This window comes from Hesperophylax consimilis, chromosome 6 (genome assembly GCF_061612785.1).
Source record: "Hesperophylax consimilis isolate HC1 chromosome 6, BYU_Hcon_1.0, whole genome shotgun sequence".
NCBI lineage: Eukaryota > Metazoa > Arthropoda > Insecta > Trichoptera > Limnephilidae > Hesperophylax > Hesperophylax consimilis.
The window spans coordinates 35286893-35297360 of record NC_142841.1 but is presented as its reverse complement, the minus strand read 5'-3'; the positions used below and the strand labels follow the sequence as shown (position 1 = coordinate 35297360).

General features: G+C 35.8%; 9 non-coding genes across 9 annotated transcripts; 6 read left to right on the top strand and 3 right to left on the bottom strand.

The window, feature by feature from the left end:
- The first annotated feature begins 5566 nt into the window (after window positions 1-5566).
- On the top strand, window positions 5567-5685 carry LOC149423282 (5S ribosomal RNA). The gene has a single exon (XR_016302320.1). It is a non-coding gene; the product is annotated as a 5S ribosomal RNA (ribosomal RNA).
- A 323-nt stretch (window positions 5686-6008) lies between these two features.
- LOC149423281 (5S ribosomal RNA) lies at window positions 6009-6127 on the top strand. Its single transcript, XR_016302319.1, has one exon. It is a non-coding gene; the product is annotated as a 5S ribosomal RNA (ribosomal RNA).
- Window positions 6128-6450: 323 nt separating this feature from the next.
- Window positions 6451-6569, top strand: LOC149423280 (5S ribosomal RNA). The gene has a single exon (XR_016302318.1). It is a non-coding gene; the product is annotated as a 5S ribosomal RNA (ribosomal RNA).
- Window positions 6570-7660: 1091 nt separating this feature from the next.
- Window positions 7661-7779, bottom strand: LOC149423279 (5S ribosomal RNA). Its single transcript, XR_016302386.1, has one exon. It is a non-coding gene; the product is annotated as a 5S ribosomal RNA (ribosomal RNA).
- A 323-nt stretch (window positions 7780-8102) lies between these two features.
- LOC149423278 (5S ribosomal RNA) lies at window positions 8103-8221 on the bottom strand. Its single transcript, XR_016302385.1, has one exon. It is a non-coding gene; the product is annotated as a 5S ribosomal RNA (ribosomal RNA).
- A 323-nt stretch (window positions 8222-8544) lies between these two features.
- LOC149423277 (5S ribosomal RNA) lies at window positions 8545-8663 on the bottom strand. Its single transcript, XR_016302384.1, has one exon. It is a non-coding gene; the product is annotated as a 5S ribosomal RNA (ribosomal RNA).
- Window positions 8664-9334: 671 nt separating this feature from the next.
- Window positions 9335-9453, top strand: LOC149423276 (5S ribosomal RNA). The gene has a single exon (XR_016302383.1). It is a non-coding gene; the product is annotated as a 5S ribosomal RNA (ribosomal RNA).
- Window positions 9454-9776: 323 nt separating this feature from the next.
- Window positions 9777-9895, top strand: LOC149423275 (5S ribosomal RNA). The gene has a single exon (XR_016302382.1). It is a non-coding gene; the product is annotated as a 5S ribosomal RNA (ribosomal RNA).
- Window positions 9896-10218: 323 nt separating this feature from the next.
- Window positions 10219-10337, top strand: LOC149423274 (5S ribosomal RNA). The gene has a single exon (XR_016302380.1). It is a non-coding gene; the product is annotated as a 5S ribosomal RNA (ribosomal RNA).
- The last annotated feature ends 131 nt before the right edge of the window (window positions 10338-10468 follow it).

The following is a 10468-nucleotide window of genomic DNA, read 5'->3' as shown; positions in this document are numbered from 1 at the left end:
TATTGAGAAAACAAGACCAACAGCAGATAAACCTGTTTATTTAATTTCAGATAATCATGTTACTCATCAAAACCTAGAAACTTTAAATTTTGCTCGAGAAAAACATATAATCATGGTCAGTATTCCCCCTCACACAAGCCACAAGCTGCAACCATTGGACGTCTCGGTTTACCGTTCATTCAAAGTGGCTTTTGAGCGAGCCCTAACACTTTTCAAAATAATCATCCTGGAAGAAGAGTAAATCAGTTTGATATAGCTAGGCTAGTATGCATCGCCTATGAAAAAAGTGCTACTGTGCAAAATGCCACTAGTGGGTTCAGAAAGGCTGGCATCTTCCCATAAAATAGACATTTGTTTACAGATTTAGACTTTGCACCGGCCACTGTTTATGAAAACGCTCCAGTAATTGAAGGTGAACAAAATTCCATTGTGACTGATGAGGGAAACAAAAATACCGTCACAAATGATTCAGCAATTGAAAGCCAATCTCACGTTGACGTCAATATTGCAGACAATATTACCAATGAAACATCTACTTTCCATGATGGTTATGAAAAAATACAGGATGAAGAAGTGCAACTTAATTTTGATAATACACAGAATACGATGTCAGAAGAAAAAAGTTCAGGTGTTATTGATAAGAGTTTGGAACAACCTCTTATCAACAACCATCCACCTCGTACTTAGTTTCTCCAATTAAAATACTTCTATCACCAAAAGTTACTCCTACAATAAAGAAACGAAAATTGAGATGTCAAAAATCAGAAATCCTAACTAGTTCTCCATTCAAAGAAACTATTGAAAAAAATACGGAGCTGAAAGCGAAACCAAAATTAGTCCTTAATCCGGTCATCAATGGCAAGAAAAACAAAGGAAAGGGCAAAGGAAAGGGTAAAGGAAAGGAGAAAAGGACAGGAAAAGATGAGAACATACTACAACATCCGGAGCAGTCAACACAAGACGATGTGTTGTGTGTATTATGTGGAGAAGCATATGTGGAACCGCCCACAGAGGACTGGGTACAGTGTCCAGAGTGTCGTGGTTAGGCACATGAACTATGTTCAGATATAGAAAACGGTTGTCTTTTATGTGTCAATTGTAAAATGCAAGGATATCCTATTCATTCCATATTGCCCTTATAAGCTTTCCATCCTGCCCTCAGGGTTAGGGCAAGATGGAATTATTCCTGTTTTGCTTTTATGAGTCTTAACAGATTTTATACTCAATTTTAATTATTTTTAATAACGCAATTTTATAAACATGTAAGATCTTTATGAAGACTTCTTAAAATAAAGGATTAATATTATGTTGTTCTAATTTTTTTTACATCTTAAAGTTAAGCCTTCCATCCTGCCCTCCCTTCCCCTAATATGTATTTATTTAAAAGGGTTTTCGTTTATCTTATAACACTTGATTTGCAAATCTTTGGTCTGTGGTTATCTTCCAATAATTGAACTTTACTGTTCATTGATTTCAAAGAATGGACAAATTGGTACATAATAAGGATCATGTTACAAGCAGTGTTTAAGGAATTACATTTTATTATGTCAATGGAGATATGCTGATTGTATAAACTATGAAATATGTGTAACTGTGTTTTATAGGCAGCAAAAATATGTTGTAAACTGGTGTGAAATGCTTGTTGAATACATTTAAATAAAATGAATGAATTTGTGAAGATATTAGAGTTATTATTTCGAACCTTTCTTCTAAACATAATTTTTACTTTTGCTCACCCGAGGCACACAAAGTACCTAAATATATAAAAATGATTTCAATGAACTGCAGTGGTTGGACCATAAATAAACCATTCACTAGATCGATATCTTCAAGCTTCTTGTATGAAACAAATTGGTCCTAAAAAACCATAGATATGCTAATATATAGACAGTACAATTCTCATTCAGGGCCTACTTATTACACTATACACCAATGAAAAACTCTAAAAGTTTATTCCATAGACTTTTAGAGTTTTTCATTGGTGGATATAGTTAGGCAACAATATGACGTCACAATATTGACGGTAACAATTTTCGATAGGAGTTATACCCCCCCTGGGTTGGACATAAAACAAATATTTTATTTTTTTAATTTTATTTTATTTGGGAAACAAACAGTTATACAAATATATTTTAATACAAATCATTTTTACCAAGTTGCATAAACCAGTAAAGTTTCCACAGAAGATTCATTTTATATTTAGGTAGAAAAACATATGAATATAAATAATACAATACAATATAAATACTAACTAGTAGAAAAGGAAAATCTCCAAAAAAATAAAAATAAAAAACTACAGATTCAACTCATACAAAAACAATACACACATTAACACTGCTAAGTTTCCCGCAACGATCGAACGCTAATCTCTTAGGAATGCTATGAATCCTGCGAGGCTCGTATTGAACACATCGATATTTGTGCATAATCTATTAAAGGTGCTACAGCTTCTTCTTATAAATACATTTTCAAGATAATTAGTATTGCTCTTAGGAATATAAAATGTGTCCGGAGATCGAGTTACTCTTAATGGACATCTGAAATGAATATTTTGTAAAAGGTATGGGCTATCAATAAAATAGTGGATTATCTTATATAGCATTACTAGGTCTCTGATATCTCGGCGTTGATCAAGAGTTTTAAGGTTCATGGACACATTGTTTTCATCATTTCGCATGCGATAAGAGACATATTTCAAAAACTTTTTCTGAACTCTTTCTATGTTTGATTTATATGTAGAACTATGAGGGTTCCACACTATGTATCAACAGGAAAAAATAAATTATATCAAAACATTCCTTTGGGCCCGTTGTCCCACGGGTCGGTAAGCAATTGATGTAAACCAAATAATGCTGTAAGACCATGGCAGTAAAGTTTCACACTGAACTGCGCTGCAAAGTAATATCTTGAGTATTTTGATGTTGATTGCCTACCGACACTTTAAACGAATACTTTACATAAATGAAATACCTCAGTTTCTACTTGTAGGTACATTTAAACACTGCAATATCATAATATATATACATACTCTAATTCTTGTGAGAAATGTGGAGATCTGCAAAGAATGCAAGGCTGATATAAGCGTAAAAAGTAAGATTATAGAAGGGATTCACACAGAGGCGGATTTGCAGTCTTGGCCGCCCTAGGCCCTAAGGCCCCAGACCATGTAGCCGCCCCTTTCTACCCATCATATTGACCAGGAGTATCCAAACTTTTCAGTAAGTTCCTAGGGTCAAAACCGTTTTAATTTTCCTGCCATTATCATTCATGGTTCATGGGGTGAGATTTGTCCAGGTCTTGGCGGCGGATACGTCTGCCACCTGCTGCGTGGCGGGCCGGATCGAGAGAGACTGGGTGAGGGAGGCCTTTTGACCTTTCCAGCCGGACTATCTTGACCCATCGCCTTGCACTGCAGTTGGAGGGATGTATTCATACGTATGTCACTCCTGGACACACTAATCCCCAGATTCCTACCCACCCCTCATACATTTTCCTTTTCAGAACTTCCTATCCTTCCCTTCCTTAAAAAGACCCTAGACACAGCATCACCTAAGATGACATAGGTCGTGAGGGAAAATATTTTCCTCAAAGCCTCCTGTGTGGAATTAATGTAAAAAAATACGCTTGCTAAATTCGCTAGTTTAATTACTGTATAATTGTCGATTGTCGTGCGCTGTGTGCTGTGTGTGAACACGCTCTTGCATATCGCTATTTCGTATGTAGAATATTTAGGTACTTAGGAAGTAATTTCTTGTTATCATCTGTGACTTTTTTGTCACGATTGGCCGCCCCTAATATCTGGCCGCCCTAGGCCCGGGCCTACATAGGCCTAAGGGCAAATCCGCCTCTGGATTCACAGCTGATGGTTTGGGCAAATAGAGTGAACAAACGGAGAAAGGAGTGTAAGGAGAATTTTTTTATTTTTATATTAACTCCACACAGGAGGCCCTGAAGAAAATAATTTCCCTCAGGGCCTATGTTCTTTGGGGATGCTGTGCGGAGGGTCTTTTTGTGGAGAGGAAGGAGTGAACATGGGTCTTGCTTGAAGAGTCCCATGTTGTAGGAGGGAGGAAACACAGAGGCCGGCAGTTCGTTCCACCGCCCGTTTTTGCACAGAGTCAATGCTAGAAGAAGTCGGGGAAGCCGAATCAATGTTGCTAGCTCTTTAGAGCAGGCTCCATTAAAATACCTATAGAATAGACTCAGCATCTCCACATTGCTGCTGTGCATTAGGGATAGCAATGATTTATTTATTTATTTTAATATCAACGGTATAAAATATACCATATACAGTAAATTACAAACAGTGACATCAGAAAATATACAATTAACAGAAACTCTAGATGGATATAAAAAGTTAGAGATACAAGTACATGCAAAACTTATAGGTAGACTAGGTTAGATTAGTATTGATTGAAATATATGATAGTATAGATACATGATATAATATATTACAATAGCTAAAATGTATGCTTTGTTCATATGAAGCGGTTACTTTGTGATGTGACATTATAATTTAAAATTAAACCATAACTTAATTTTAAATTAAAATGTATGCATTTATTTTCAGGTTTTGGTTGAAAGTAGGTAAGTGCCAATCAAACTGTTGGTTCACCGTATTGACTATTATTATTGACCCAAGTTTCCTCAGTTGCCCCAGGCAGTTCATTTTATATACATATTTATTTGACTTTTTACGCAAGTATGAGTAGACTTACATTTTATTGATCATGATTTAAAAGATATGATATTAAAGCCTTTTTGTACCTAGCTTCTGTGGAGTTAAACAGATCCGCTACATCTGCGTACCTATTACTAATTTCATGTAATCTAGGCAGAGATGTGCAAAATGGGTACCCAAAATCATTTGAAATGCAAAATCGAAATGGGTCAAAACTCTTCCATTTGAAAATGCAAAATGCAAAATGGTTTTTAGAAAAGCATTTCAAATGCAAAATGCAAAATACCCATTTTCAAAATGCAAAATGGTTTCTCAGGTCAAACAATTAAAAAAAATGGGTGTGTCAAGCCTACGCAAGACAGAAGTGAAACTTCTAGTATTCTTCTCTCTCTCTCTTTTCATTTCATTCTCTCTTTTTTTCTGTCTATTGACATATTTATAAGTAGCATGTGATAAAAAAAATTAAAAGTTATAAAAAAAGAAAAAAAAAATTAGTTAAAGCGGGGATCGAACCTCGGTTCTTCACGACCACAGTCGTGCGCTCTGCCTGTAGACAGCGAAGATGAGTTAGGAGAGTGAGTTAAACTAGGTATATAATATTAGCTAGGCTCCTATAGCGAAATGATCCCGTTTTTTCGTCACGGTCATGAGTCGGTTTTACTCCGGTCCTCGAAATTGCATGACGCGCGTAAAGAAGTTTCACTTCAAAAAATTCCTGCAAAGTTATGGATGTAATTACGATCTTTTTCAAGCGCGTATGTAATGATTATTTTTATCAACGTCGCATACACCTTGCTAATGTTTTCAGTATTATTAGGGCTTTTTTATACTAATTTTCATATATTTATTGGCAGGTAGAGTAGAAATTAATATTGTTTAGCGTTTGCCAACGACCATACCATGTTGAACACACCGGTTCTCGTCCGATCACCGAAGTTAAGCAACATTGGGCGCGGTCAGTACTTGGATGGGTGACCGCTTGGGAACACCGCGTGCCGTTGGCCCATTTTTTATGGTAATTTCATGTTTTTTTTTATTTTTTTATCGTTACTATCATTAATAATATCATAAAATTCTTTAACTTTTCAAGTATGCTACAGGCCTAAAATATTACTTAGTGGATTGATATTATGGTCAACCATTGAAAAAAAAAATTCCTGCAAAGTTATGGATGTAATTACGATCTTTTTCAAGCGCGTATGTAATGATTATTTTTATCAACGTCGCACACACCTTGCTAATGTTTTCAGTATTATTAGGGCTTTTTTATACTAATTTTCATATATTTATTGGCAGGTAGAATAGAAATTAATATTGTTTAGCGTTTGCCAACGACCATACCATGTTGAACACACCGGTTCTCGTCCGATCACCGAAGTTAAGCAACATTGGGCGCGGTCAGTACTTGGATGGGTGACCGCTTGGGAACACCGCGTGCCGTTGGCCCATTTTTTATGGTAATTTCATGTTTTTTTTTATTTTTTTATCGTTACTATCATTAATAATATCATAAAATTCTTTAACTTTTCAAGTATGCTACAGGCCTAAAATATTACTTAGTGGATTGATATTATGGTCAACCATTGAAAAAAAAAATTCCTGCAAAGTTATGGATGTAATTACGATCTTTTTCAAGCGCGTATGTAATGATTATTTTTATCAACGTCGCACACACCTTGCTAATGTTTTCAGTATTATTAGGGCTTTTTTATACTAATTTTCATATATTTATTGGCAGGTAGAATAGAAATTAATATTGTTTAGCGTTTGCCAACGACCATACCATGTTGAACACACCGGTTCTCGTCCGATCACCGAAGTTAAGCAACATTGGGCGCGGTCAGTACTTGGATGGGTGACCGCTTGGGAACACCGCGTGCCGTTGGCCCATTTTTTATGGTAATTTTATGTTTTTTTTTATTTTTTTATCGTTAACATCATAAAAAATTTTATATCATTCTTTAACTTTTCAAGTATGCTACAGGCCTAAAATATTACTTAGTGGATTGATATTATGGTCAACCATTGAAAAAAAAAAAGGCGTTAAAAACAAAAAAATAATGTGCGATGGCCGAGAATCGAACTCGGATCAACTGCTTGGAAAGCAACTACGCTGACCATTACACCACCAACGCCAGTTGTCGAGATGAGCTAAGAAGCATTTATATTTTACTTCAAAACTTTGACTAGATCAAATGAACTTTAATCGGTCCCGCATTTTCGTTTCGGTCATGAGTTGGTTTTACTCCGGTACTCGAAATTGCATGACGCGGGTAAAGAAGTTTCACTTCAAAAATTAGTTAAAGCGGGGATCGAACCTCGGTTCTTCACGACCACAGTCGTGCGCTCTGCCTGTAGACAGCGAAGATGAGTTAGGAGAGTGAGTTAAACTAGGTATATAATATTAGCTAGGCTCCTATAGCGAAATGATCCCGTTTTTTCGTCACGGTCATGAGTCGGTTTTACTCCGGTCCTCGAAATTGCATGACGCGCGTAAAGAAGTTTCACTTCAAAAAATTCCTGCAAAGTTATGGATGTAATTACGATCTTTTTCAAGCGCGTATGTAATGATTATTGAAGTGAAACTTCTTTACCCGCGTCATGCAATTTCGAGTACCGGAGTAAAACCAACTCATGACCGAAACGAAAATGCGGGACCGATTAAAGTTCATTTGATCTAGTCAAAGTTTTGAAGTAAAATATAAATGCTTCTTAGCTCATCTCGACAACTGGCGTTGGTGGTGTAATGGTCAGCGTAGTTGCTTTCCAAGCAGTTGATCCGAGTTCGATTCTCGGCCATCGCACATTATTTTTTTGTTTTTAACGCCTTTTTTTTTTTCAATGGTTGACCATAATATCAATCCACTAAGTAATATTTTAGGCCTGTAGCATACTTGAAAAGTTAAAGAATGATATAAAATTTTTTATGATGTTAACGATAAAAAAATAAAAAAAAACATAAAATTACCATAAAAAATGGGCCAACGGCACGCGGTGTTCCCAAGCGGTCACCCATCCAAGTACTGACCGCGCCCAATGTTGCTTAACTTCGGTGATCGGACGAGAACCGGTGTGTTCAACATGGTATGGTCGTTGGCAAACGCTAAACAATATTAATTTCTATTCTACCTGCCAATAAATATATGAAAATTAGTATAAAAAAGCCCTAATAATACTGAAAACATTAGCAAGGTGTGTGCGACGTTGATAAAAATAATCATTACATACGCGCTTGAAAAAGATCGTAATTACATCCATAACTTTGCAGGAATTTTTTTTTTCAATGGTTGACCATAATATCAATCCACTAAGTAATATTTTAGGCCTGTAGCATACTTGAAAAGTTAAAGAATTTTATGATATTATTAATGATAGTAACGATAAAAAAATAAAAAAAAACATGAAATTACCATAAAAAATGGGCCAACGGCACGCGGTGTTCCCAAGCGGTCACCCATCCAAGTACTGACCGCGCCCAATGTTGCTTAACTTCGGTGATCGGACGAGAACCGGTGTGTTCAACATGGTATGGTCGTTGGCAAACGCTAAACAATATTAATTTCTATTCTACCTGCCAATAAATATATGAAAATTAGTATAAAAAAGCCCTAATAATACTGAAAACATTAGCAAGGTGTGTGCGACGTTGATAAAAATAATCATTACATACGCGCTTGAAAAAGATCGTAATTACATCCATAACTTTGCAGGAATTTTTTTTTTCAATGGTTGACCATAATATCAATCCACTAAGTAATATTTTAGGCCTGTAGCATACTTGAAAAGTTAAAGAATTTTATGATATTATTAATGATAGTAACGATAAAAAAATAAAAAAAAACATGAAATTACCATAAAAAATGGGCCAACGGCACGCGGTGTTCCCAAGCGGTCACCCATCCAAGTACTGACCGCGCCCAATGTTGCTTAACTTCGGTGATCGGACGAGAACCGGTGTGTTCAACATGGTATGGTCGTTGGCAAACGCTAAACAATATTAATTTCTACTCTACCTGCCAATAAATATATGAAAATTAGTATAAAAAAGCCCTAATAATACTGAAAACATTAGCAAGGTGTATGCGACGTTGATAAAAATAATCATTACATACGCGCTTGAAAAAGATCGTAATTACATCCATAACTTTGCAGGAATTTTTTGAAGTGAAACTTCTTTACGCGCGTCATGCAATTTCGAGGACCGGAGTAAAACCGACTCATGACCGTGACGAAAAAACGGGATCATTTCGCTATAGGAGCCTAGCTAATATTATATACCTAGTTTAACTCACTCTCCTAACTCATCTTCGCTGTCTACAGGCAGAGCGCACGACTGTGGTCGTGAAGAACCGAGGTTCGATCCCCGCTTTAACTAATTTTTTTTTTCTTTTTTTATAACTTTTAATTTTTTTTATCACATGCTACTTATAAATATGTCAATAGACAGAAAAAAAGAGAGAATGAAATGAAAAGAGAGAGAGAGAAGAATACTAGAAGTTTCACTTCTGTCTTGCGTAGGCTTGACACACCCATTTTTTTTTTATCAACGTCGCATACACCTTGCTAATGTTTTCAGTATTATTAGGGCTTTTTTATACTAATTTTCATATATTTATTGGCAGGTAGAGTAGAAATTAATATTGTTTAGCGTTTGCCAACGACCATACCATGTTGAACACACCGGTTCTCGTCCGATCACCGAAGTTAAGCAACATTGGGCGCGGTCAGTACTTGGATGGGTGACCGCTTGGGAACACCGCGTGCCGTTGGCCCATTTTTTATGGTAATTTCATGTTTTTTTTTATTTTTTTATCGTTACTATCATTAATAATATCATAAAATTCTTTAACTTTTCAAGTATGCTACAGGCCTAAAATATTACTTAGTGGATTGATATTATGGTCAACCATTGAAAAAAAAAATTCCTGCAAAGTTATGGATGTAATTACGATCTTTTTCAAGCGCGTATGTAATGATTATTTTTATCAACGTCGCACACACCTTGCTAATGTTTTCAGTATTATTAGGGCTTTTTTATACTAATTTTCATATATTTATTGGCAGGTAGAATAGAAATTAATATTGTTTAGCGTTTGCCAACGACCATACCATGTTGAACACACCGGTTCTCGTCCGATCACCGAAGTTAAGCAACATTGGGCGCGGTCAGTACTTGGATGGGTGACCGCTTGGGAACACCGCGTGCCGTTGGCCCATTTTTTATGGTAATTTCATGTTTTTTTTTATTTTTTTATCGTTACTATCATTAATAATATCATAAAATTCTTTAACTTTTCAAGTATGCTACAGGCCTAAAATATTACTTAGTGGATTGATATTATGGTCAACCATTGAAAAAAAAAATTCCTGCAAAGTTATGGATGTAATTACGATCTTTTTCAAGCGCGTATGTAATGATTATTTTTATCAACGTCGCACACACCTTGCTAATGTTTTCAGTATTATTAGGGCTTTTTTATACTAATTTTCATATATTTATTGGCAGGTAGAATAGAAATTAATATTGTTTAGCGTTTGCCAACGACCATACCATGTTGAACACACCGGTTCTCGTCCGATCACCGAAGTTAAGCAACATTGGGCGCGGTCAGTACTTGGATGGGTGACCGCTTGGGAACACCGCGTGCCGTTGGCCCATTTTTTATGGTAATTTTATGTTTTTTTTTATTTTTTTATCGTTAACATCATAAAAAATTTTATATCATTCTTTAACTTTTCAAGTATGCTACAGGCCTAAAATATTACTTAGTGGATTGATATTATGGT